Source organism: Lygodium microphyllum, chromosome 16, assembly GCF_053477565.2.
Source record: "Lygodium microphyllum isolate KBCC chromosome 16, Lygodium_microphyllum_v1.1.10, whole genome shotgun sequence".
Classification (NCBI taxonomy): Eukaryota; Viridiplantae; Streptophyta; class Polypodiopsida; order Schizaeales; family Lygodiaceae; genus Lygodium; species Lygodium microphyllum.
Genome location: NC_141150.1, coordinates 146,173,166 through 146,183,165, shown reverse-complemented (window position 1 = coordinate 146,183,165; position 10,000 = coordinate 146,173,166).

Here is a 10,000-nt window from a genome sequence, read left to right as displayed (position 1 = left end):
CCGAATTTTGAAGGTGGGGGGGGGGGGGGGCCGAATTTTTGAGGGGGGGTGGGGGGGGAGGGGGGGGGGGGGGAAGGGGGGGGGCCGAATTTTTGAGGGGGGGGGGGGGGGGAGGGGGGGGGGGTTGGTGTGTGTAGAGAGGGGCCGAATTTTGAAGGGGGGGGGGGGGGGGGGCCGAATTTTTGAGGGGGGGTGGGGGGGGAGGGGGGGGGGGGAGGGGGGGGGCCGAATTTTTGAGGGGGGGGGGGGAGGGGGGGGGGCGAATTTTTGAGGGGGGGTGGGGGGGGGGGAGGGGTGGTGTGGTGTGTGTTGAGAGGGGGGGGGGGGGGAGGGGGGCAGAATTTTTGAGCGGGCGTCATGGTGGGTGGGTGGGTGTGTTAAGGGGAGGGGAGCACGTCGCGTCGTCATGTCAACACACACCACACCACCCCTCCCCCCCCTCAAAAATCACCCCCCCTCAACACACACCACACCACCCCTCCCCTTCCCCCCCTCCAAATTTCGCCCCCCCCTCAAAACACACCACCCCACCCCTCCCCCCCCCCCCGCCCCCAAAAAATTCGCCCCCCCCCCAACACACACCACCCCACCCCCCCCCCCCCCAAAAAATTCGGCCACCCCCCTCAACACACACCACACCACACCACACCACCCCTCCCCCCCCCCCCCCAAAAATTCGCCCACCCCCCCCCTCAATACACACCTCCCCACCCTTCCCCCCCCCCCCGCCCCCAACACACACCACCCCTCCCCCCCCCCCCAAAAATTCGCCCCCCCCCCTCAATACACACCTCCCCACCCTTCCCCCCCCCCCTCAACACACACCACACCACACCACACCACCCCTCCCCTTCCCCCCCTCCAAATTTCGCCCCCCCCTCAACACACACCACCCCACCCCTCCCCCCCCCTCCAAATTTCGCCCCTTCTCCCCCCCAAAAATTCGCCCCCCCCCCCCCCCCCCCCCCTCAACACACACCACACCACACCACCCCTCCCCCCCCCCCACCCCCCTCAACACACACCAACCCACACCACCCCTCCCCCCCCCAAAAATCCCCCCCCCCCCCCTCAACACACACCACCCCACCCCCCCCCCCCCAACACACACCACACCACCCCTCCCCCCCCCTCAAAAATTCCCCCCCCCCCCTCAACACACAAAACACCACCCCTCCCCCCCCCCCTCCAAATTTTGCCCCCCCCCCTCAACACACACCACACCACACCACCCCTCCCCCCCCTCCAAAATTCACCCCCCACCCCCCTCAACACACACCACCCCACACCTCCCCTCCCCCCCCCCCAAAAATTCCCCCCCCCCCTCAACACACACCACCACATCCCCCCCCCTCAAAAATCCCCCCCCCCCTCAACACACAAAACACCACCCCTCCCCCCCCCCCTCAAAAATCCCCCCCCCCCCCAACACACACCACACCACACCACACCACACCTCCCCCCCCCTCCAAATTTTGCCCCCCCCCCCCCCCAAAATGGCCCCCCCCCTCAACACACACCACCCCTCCCCCCCCTCCAAAATTCGCCCCCCCCCCCCCTCAAAAATCCCCCCCCACCTCAACACACACCACACCACACCACACCAACCCTCCCCTTCCCCCCTCCAAATTTCGCCTTCCCCTCAACACACACCACCCCACCCCTCCCCCCCCCCCAAAAATTCGCCCCCCCCGTCCAAATTTCGCCCCTTCCCCCCCCAAAAATTCCCCCCCCCCCCTCAACACACACCACACCACACCACCCCACACGACGCCTCCCCCCCCCTCAAAAATCCCCCCCCCCCCTCAACACACACCACACCACACCACCCCTCCCCCCCCCTCAAAAATCCCCCCCCTCAACACACACCACACCACCCCTCCCCTTCCCCCCCTCCGAATTTCGCCCGCCCCTCAACACACACCACCCCACCCCTCCCCCCCCCCCCGCCCCCAAAAAATTCGCCCCCCCCCCAACACACACCACCCCACCCCCCCCCCCCCCAAAAATTCGGCCACCCCCCTCAACACACACCACACCACACACCCCCTCCCCCCCTCCAAAATTTGCCCCCCCCCCCCCCCCCCCAAAAATTCGCGCCCCCCCCCCCCTCAATACACACCTCCCCACCCCCCCCCCCCCCTCAACAAACACCACACCACCCCTCCCCCCCCCTCAAAAATCCCCCCCCCCCCTCAACACACACCACACCACACCACCCCTCCCCCCCCCCCCCCCCCCCCAAAAAATCACCCCCCCGCCCCCCTCAACACACACCACCCCACCCCCCCCCCCCCACAACACACACCACACAACCCCTCCCCCCCCCTCAAAAATTCCCCGCCCCCCCCTCAACACACACCACACCACCCCTCCCCCCCCTCAAAAATCCCCCCCCCCCCTCAACACACACCACACCACACCACCCCTCCCCCCCCCCCCCCCCAAAAAATCCCCCCCCGCCCCCCTCAACACACACCACCCCACCCCCTCCCCCCCCACAACACACACCACACAACCCCTCCCCCCCCCTCAAAAATTCCCCGCCCCCCCCTCAACACACACCACACCACCCCTCCCCCCCCCTCAAAAATCCCCCCCCCCCTCAACACACACCACACCACACCACCCCTCCCCCCCCCCCCCAAAAAAATCCCCCCCCCGCCCCCCTCAACACACACCACCCCACCCCCCCCCCCACAACACACACCACACAACCCCTCCCCCCCCCCTCAAAAATTCCCCGCCCCCCCCTCAACACACACCACACCACCCCTCCCCCCCCCTCAAAAATCCCCCCCCCCCCCCTCCAAATTTTGCCCCCCCCCCCAAAAAATTGGCCCCCCCCCTCAACACACACCACACCACACCACCCCTCCCCCCCCCCCTCCAAAATTCGCCCCCCCCCCCCCCCCCCCCCCCTCAACACACACCACCCCACCCCCCCCCTCAACACACACCACACCACCCCTCCCCCCCCCCTCAAAAATCCCCCCCCCCCTCAACACACACCACAACACCCCTCCCCCCCCGCCCCAAAAATTCGCCCCCCCCTCAACACACACCACACCACACCACCGCTCCCCCCCCCCCCCTCCAAAATTCGCCCCCCCCCCAAAAATTTCCCACCCCTCCCCCCTCAACACACACCACCCCACCCCCCCCCCCCAACACACACCACACCACCCCTCCCCCCCCCCCTCAACACACACCACACCACACCACCCCTCCCCCCCCCTCCAAAATTCGCCCCCCCCCCCCCCCCCTCAACACACACCACCCCACCCCCCCCCTCAACACACACCACACCACCCCTCCCCCCCAAAAAATTTGGCCACCCCCCTCAACACATACCACACCACACCACACCACCCCTCCCCCCCCCCCCCCCCAAAATTCGCCCCCCCCCCCTCAATACACACCTCCCCACCCTTCCCCCCCCCCCCGCCCCCAACACACACCACCCCTCCCCCCCCCCCAAAAATTCGCCCCCCCCCCCCCCCTCAATACACACCTCCCCACCCTTCCCCCCCCCCCTCAACACACACCACACCACACCACACCACCCCTCCCCTTCCCCCCCTCCAAATTTCGCCCCCCCCTCAACACACACCACCCCACCCCTCCCCCCCCCCCTCCAAATTTCGCCCCTTCTCCCCCCCAAAAATTCCCCCCCCCCCCCTCCCTCAACACACACCACACCACACCACCCCTCCCCCCCCCACCCCCCTCAACACACACCACCCCACACCACCCCTCCCCCCCCCAAAAATCCCCCCCCCCAACACACACCTCACCACCCCTCCCCCCCCCTCAAAAATTCCCCCCCCCCCCCCCCCCTCAACACACAAAACACCACCCCTCCCCCCCCCCCCTCAAAACACACCACACCACACCACCCCTCCCCCCCCCCCCTCCAAATTTTGCCCCCCCCCCCCCCCCCCAAAAAAATTGGCCCCCCCCTCAACACACACCACACCACACCACCCCTCCCCCCCCCTCCAAAATTCGCCCCCCACCCCCCTCAACACACACCACCCCACACCTCCCCTCCCCCCCCCCAAAAATTTCCCCCCCCCCCCAACACACACCACCACATCCCCCCCCCCCCCTCAAAACACACCACACCACCCCTCCCCCCCCCTCAAAAATCCCCCCCCCCCCCCCTCAACACACAAAACACCACCCCTCCCCCCCCCCCCCCTCAAAAATCCCCCCCCCCAACACACACCACACCACACCACCCCTCCCCCCCCCCCTCCAAATTTTGCCCCCCCCCCCAAAAAATTGGCCCCCCCCTCAACACACACCACCCCTCCCCCCCCCTCCAAAATTCGCCCCCCCCACCCCTCAAAAATCCCCCCCCCCCCCCTCAACACACACCACACCAACCCTCCCCTTCCCCCCTCCAAATTTCGCCTTCCCCTCAACACACACCACCCCACCCCTCCCCCCCCCCCCCCCCCGTCCAAATTTCGCCCCTTCCCCCCCCAAAAATTCGCCCCCCCCCTCAACACACACCACCCCACACCACGCCTCCCCCCCCTCAAAAATTCCCCCCCCCCCCTCAACACACACCACACCACACCACCCCTCCCCCTCCCTCAAAAATCCCCCCCCCTCAACACACACCACACCACCCGTCCCCTTCCCCCCCTCCGAATTTCGCCCCCCCCTCAACACACTCCACCCCACCCCTCCCCCCCCCCCGCCCCCAAAAAATTCGCCCCCCCCCCCCAACACACACCACCCCACCCCCCCCCCCCCCCCCCAAAATTCGGCCACCCCCCTCAACACACACCACACCACACACCCCCTCCCCCCCTCCAAAATTTCCCCCCCCCCCCCCCCCCCGCCCCCAACACAAACCACCCCTCCCACCCCCCCCCAAAAATTCGCGCCCCCCCCCCCCCTCAATACACACCTCCCCACCCCCCCCCCCCTCAACAAACACCACACCACCCCTCCCCGCCCCCTCAAAAATCCCCTCCCCCCCCCCCTCAACACACACCACACCACCCCTCCCCCCCCCCCCCAAAAATCCCCCCCCCCCCCCCCCCCCAACACACACCACCCCAACCCCCCCCCCAACACACACCACACAACCGCTCCCCCCCCCTCAAAAATTCCCCGCCCCCCCCTCAACACACACCACACCACCCCGCCCCCCCCTCAACACACACCACACCACCCCTCCCCCCCCCCTCAACACACCCACACCACCCCACCTCTCCTCCAAAATTCTCCCCCCCCCCCCTCAACACACACCACACCACACCACCCCTCCCCCCCCCTCCAAAATTTGCCCCCCCACCCCCCGGCCCCAACACACACCACCCCTCCCCCCCCCTCCCAAAAATTCGCCCCCCCCCTCAATACACACCTCCCCACCCTTTCCCCCCCCCCCCTCAACACACACCACACCACCCCTCCCCCCCCCCCCCCCAAAAATCCCCCCCCCCCCCAACACACACCACCCCACCCCCCCCCCCAACACACACCACACAACCGCTCCCCCCCCTCAAAAATTCCCCGCCCCCCCCTCAACACACACCACACCACCCCGCCCCCCCCTCAACACACACCACACCACCCCTCCCCCCCCCCTCAACACACCCACACCACCCCACCTCTCCTCCAAAATTCTCCCCCCCCCCCTCAACACACACCACACCACACCACCCCTCCCCCCCCCTCCAAAATTTGCCCCCCACCCCCCGGCCCCAACACACACCACCCCTCCCCCCCCCCCCCAAAAATTCGCCCCCCCCCTCAATACACACCTCCCCACCCTTTCCCCCCCCCCCCTCAACACACACCACACCACCCCTCCCCCCCCTCTCAAAAATCCCCCCCCCCCCCCCTCAACACACACCACACCACCCCTCCCCTTCCCCCCCTCCAAATTTCGCCCACCCCTCAACACACATTACCCCACCCCTCCCCCCCCCCCCCAAAAATTCGCCCCCCCCCCCTCAACACACACCACCCCACACCACACCACCCCTCCCCCCCCCCAAAAAAATCCCCCCCCCCCCCGCCCTCAACACACACCACCCCCCCCCCCTCAACACACACCACACCACACCACCCCTCCCCCCCCCCCCCTCAAAAATCCCCCCCCCCCCTCAACACACACCACACCACACCACACCACACCACCCCTCCCCTTCCCCCCCTCGAAATTTCGCCCCCCCCTCAACACACACCACCCCACCCCTCCCCCCCCCCCGCCCCAAAAATTCGCCCCCCCCTCCAAATTTCGCCCCTTCCCCCCTCGTCACTCCCCCACCCAACCCAACCCCGCGCCACCCCCATGACACGGCACACCCCCCCACCCCACCGCACCCCCCCACGACGCCCCCCCCCCCCCGCACCCCACCTCGAAAAACCCCGCTCCCTCCACGCCACACCACAAATGCCTCCGAAAACCCTGCTCGACCCACCCCACCCCGCGTCACCCCCCCACGACATGGCGCACCCCCCACCCCACCGCACCCCCCAACGACGCCGCCCCGCACCCCACCTCGAAAAACCCCGCTCCCTCCATACCACCCCACCACGCCTCCGAAAACCCCGCTCGACCCACCCCACCTCGCGTCAGCCCCCCACGACACGGCACACCCCCCACACCCCACCGCACCCCCCCACGACGCGGCGCATATCCCCCCCCCCCCCCCCCGCACCCCACCTCGAAAAACCCCGCTCGACCCACCCAACCCCGCGTCACTCCCTCAGGACACGGCGCACCCCCCCACCCCACCGCACCCCCCCACGACGCCCCCCCGCACCCCACCTCGAAAAACCCCGCTCGACCCACCCAACCCCGCGTCACCCCCCCACGACACGGCGCACCCCCCCACCCCACCGCACCCCCCCACGACGCCCCCCCCCGCACCCCACCTCGAAAAACCCCGCTCCATCCACGCCACACCACCACGCCTCCGAAAACCCCGCTCGACCCACCCCACCCCGCGTCTCCCCCCCACGACACGGCGCACCCCCCACCCCACCGCACCCCCCAACGACGACGCCCCGCACCCCACCTCGAAAAACCCCGCTCCCTCCATACCACCCCACCACTCCTCCGAAAACCCCGCTCGACCCACCCCACCTCGCGTCAGCCCCCCACGACACGGCACACCCCCCACACCCCACCGCACCCCCCCACGACGCGGCGCATATCCCCCCCCCCCCCCCCGCACCCCACCTCGAAAAACCCCGCTCGACCCACCCAACCCCGCGTCACTCCCTCAGGACACGGCGCACCCCCCCACCCCACCGCACCCCCCCACGACGCCCCCCCGCACCCCACCTCGAAAAACCCCGCTCGACCCACCCAACCCCGCGTCACCCCCCCACGACACGGCGCACCCCCCCACCCCACCGCACCCCCCCACGACGCCCCCCCCCGCACCCCACCTCGAAAAACCCCGCTCCATCCACGCCACACCACCACGCCTCCGAAAACCCCGCTCGACCCACCCCACCCCGCGTCTCCCCCCCACGACACGGCGCACCCCCCACCCCACCGCACCCCCCAACGACGACGCCCCGCACCCCACCTCGAAAAACCCCGCTCCCTCCATACCACCCCACCACTCCTCCGAAAACCCCGCTCGACCCACCCCACCTCGCGTCAGCCCCCCACGACACGGCACACCCCCCACACCCCACCGCACCCCCCCACGACGCGGCGCATATCCCCCCCCCCCGCACCCCACCTCGAAAAACCCCACTCGACCCACCCAACCCCGCGTCACTCCCCCAGGACACGGCGCACCCCCCCACGACGCGGCGCATATCCCCCCCCCCCCCCCCGCACCCCACCTCAAAAAACCCCGCTCGACCCACCCCACCCCGCGTCACCCCCCCACGACACGGCGCACCCCCCCACCCCACCGCACCCCCCCACGACGCCCCCCCCCGCACCCCACCTCGAAAAACCCCGCTCCCTCCACGCCACACCACCACGCCTCCGAAAACCCCGCTCGACCCACCCCACCCCGCGTCTCCCCCCCACGACACGGCGCACCCCCCCACGACGCCCCCCCGCACCCCACCTCGGAAAACCGCGCTCCCTCCACAGCACCCCACCTCTCCTCCAAAAACCCCGCTCGACCACCCCCACCCCGCGTCACCCCCCAGGACGCCCCCCCGCACCCCACCTCGAAAAACCCCGCTCCCTCCACAGCACCCCACCTCTCCTCCAAAAACCCCGCTTGACCACCCCAACCCCGCGTCACTCCCCCACGACACGGCGCACCCCCCCACGACACGGCGCACCCCCCCACGACGCCCCCCCGCACCCCACCTCGGAAAACCGCGCTCCCTCCACAGCACCCCACCTCTCCTCCAAAAACCCCGCTCGACCACCCCCACCCCGCGTCACCCCCCAGGACGCCCCCCCGCACCCCACCTCGAAAAACCCCGCTCCCTCCACAGCACCCCACCTCTCCTCCAAAAACCCCGCTCGACCCACCCCACCCCGCTCGACCCACCCCACCCCGCGTCACCCCCCCCACGACACGGCGCACCCCCGCACCCCACCTCGAAAAACCCCGCTCCCTCCACAGCACCCCGCCACGCCTCCGAAAACCCCGCTCGACCCACCCCACCCCGCGTCACCCCCCACGACACGGCGCACCCCCCCACCCCACCGCACCCCCCCACGACGCCCCCCCGCACCCCACCTCGAAAAACCGCGCTCCCTCCACAGCACCCCACCTCTCCTCCAAAAACCCCGCTCGACCACCCCCACCCCGCGTCACCCCCCAGGACGCCCCCCCGCACCCCACCTCGAAAAACCCCGCTCCCTCCACAGCACCCCACCTCTCCTCCAAAAACCCCGCTTGACCACCCCAACCCCGCGTCACTCCCCCCACGACACGGCGCACCCCCCCACCCCACCGCACCCCCCCACGACGCCCCCCCGCACCCCAGCTCGAAAAACCGCGCTCCCTCCACAGCACCCCACCTCTCCTCCAAAAACCCCGCTCGACCACCCCCACCCCGCGTCACCCCCCCACGACGCCCCCCCGCACTCCACCTCGAAAAACCCCGCTCCCTCCACAGCACCCCACCTCTCCTCCAAAAACCCCACCTCTCCTCCAAAAACCCCGCTTGACCACCCCAACCCCGCGTCACTCCCCCATGACACGGCGCACCCCCCCACGACGCCCCCCCCGCACCCCACCTCGAAAAACCCCGCTCCCTCCACACCACCCCGCCACGCCTCCAAAAAACCGCGCTCGACCCACCCCACCCCGCGTCACGGCGCACCCCCCACCCCACCGCACCCCCCCACGACGCCCCCCCCCCCCACCCCACCTCGAAAGACCGCGCTCCATCCACAGCACCCCACCTCTCCTCCAAAAACCCCGCTCGACCCACCCCACCCCGCGTCACCCCCCCACCACACGGCGCACCCCCCCACGACGCCCCCCCGCACCCCACCTCGAAAAACCCCGCTCCCTCCACAGCACCCCGCCACGCCTCCGAAAACCCCGCTCGACCCACCCCACCCCGCGTCACCCGCCACGACACGGCGCACCCCCCCACAACGCCCCCCCCGCACCCACCTCGAAAAACCCCGCTCCCTCCACGCCTCCGAAAACCCCGCTCGACCCACCCCACCCCGCGTCACCCCCCCCACGACACGGCGCACCCCCGCACCCCACCTCGAAAAACCCCGCTCCCTCCACAGCACCCCGCCACGCCTCCGAAAACCCCGCTCGACCCACCCCACCCCGCGTCACCCCCCACGACACGGCGCACCCCCCCACCCCACCGCACCCCCCCACGACGCCCCCCCCGCACCCCACCTCGAAAAACCCCGCTCCCTCCACGCCTCCGAAAACCCCGCTCGACCCACCCCACCCCGCGTCACCCCCCCACGACGCCCCCGCGCACCCCACCTCGGAAAACCCGCTGCATCCACACCACCCCACCCCGCGTCACGGCACACCCCACCGCACCCCCCCTCGACGCGGCGCATCCC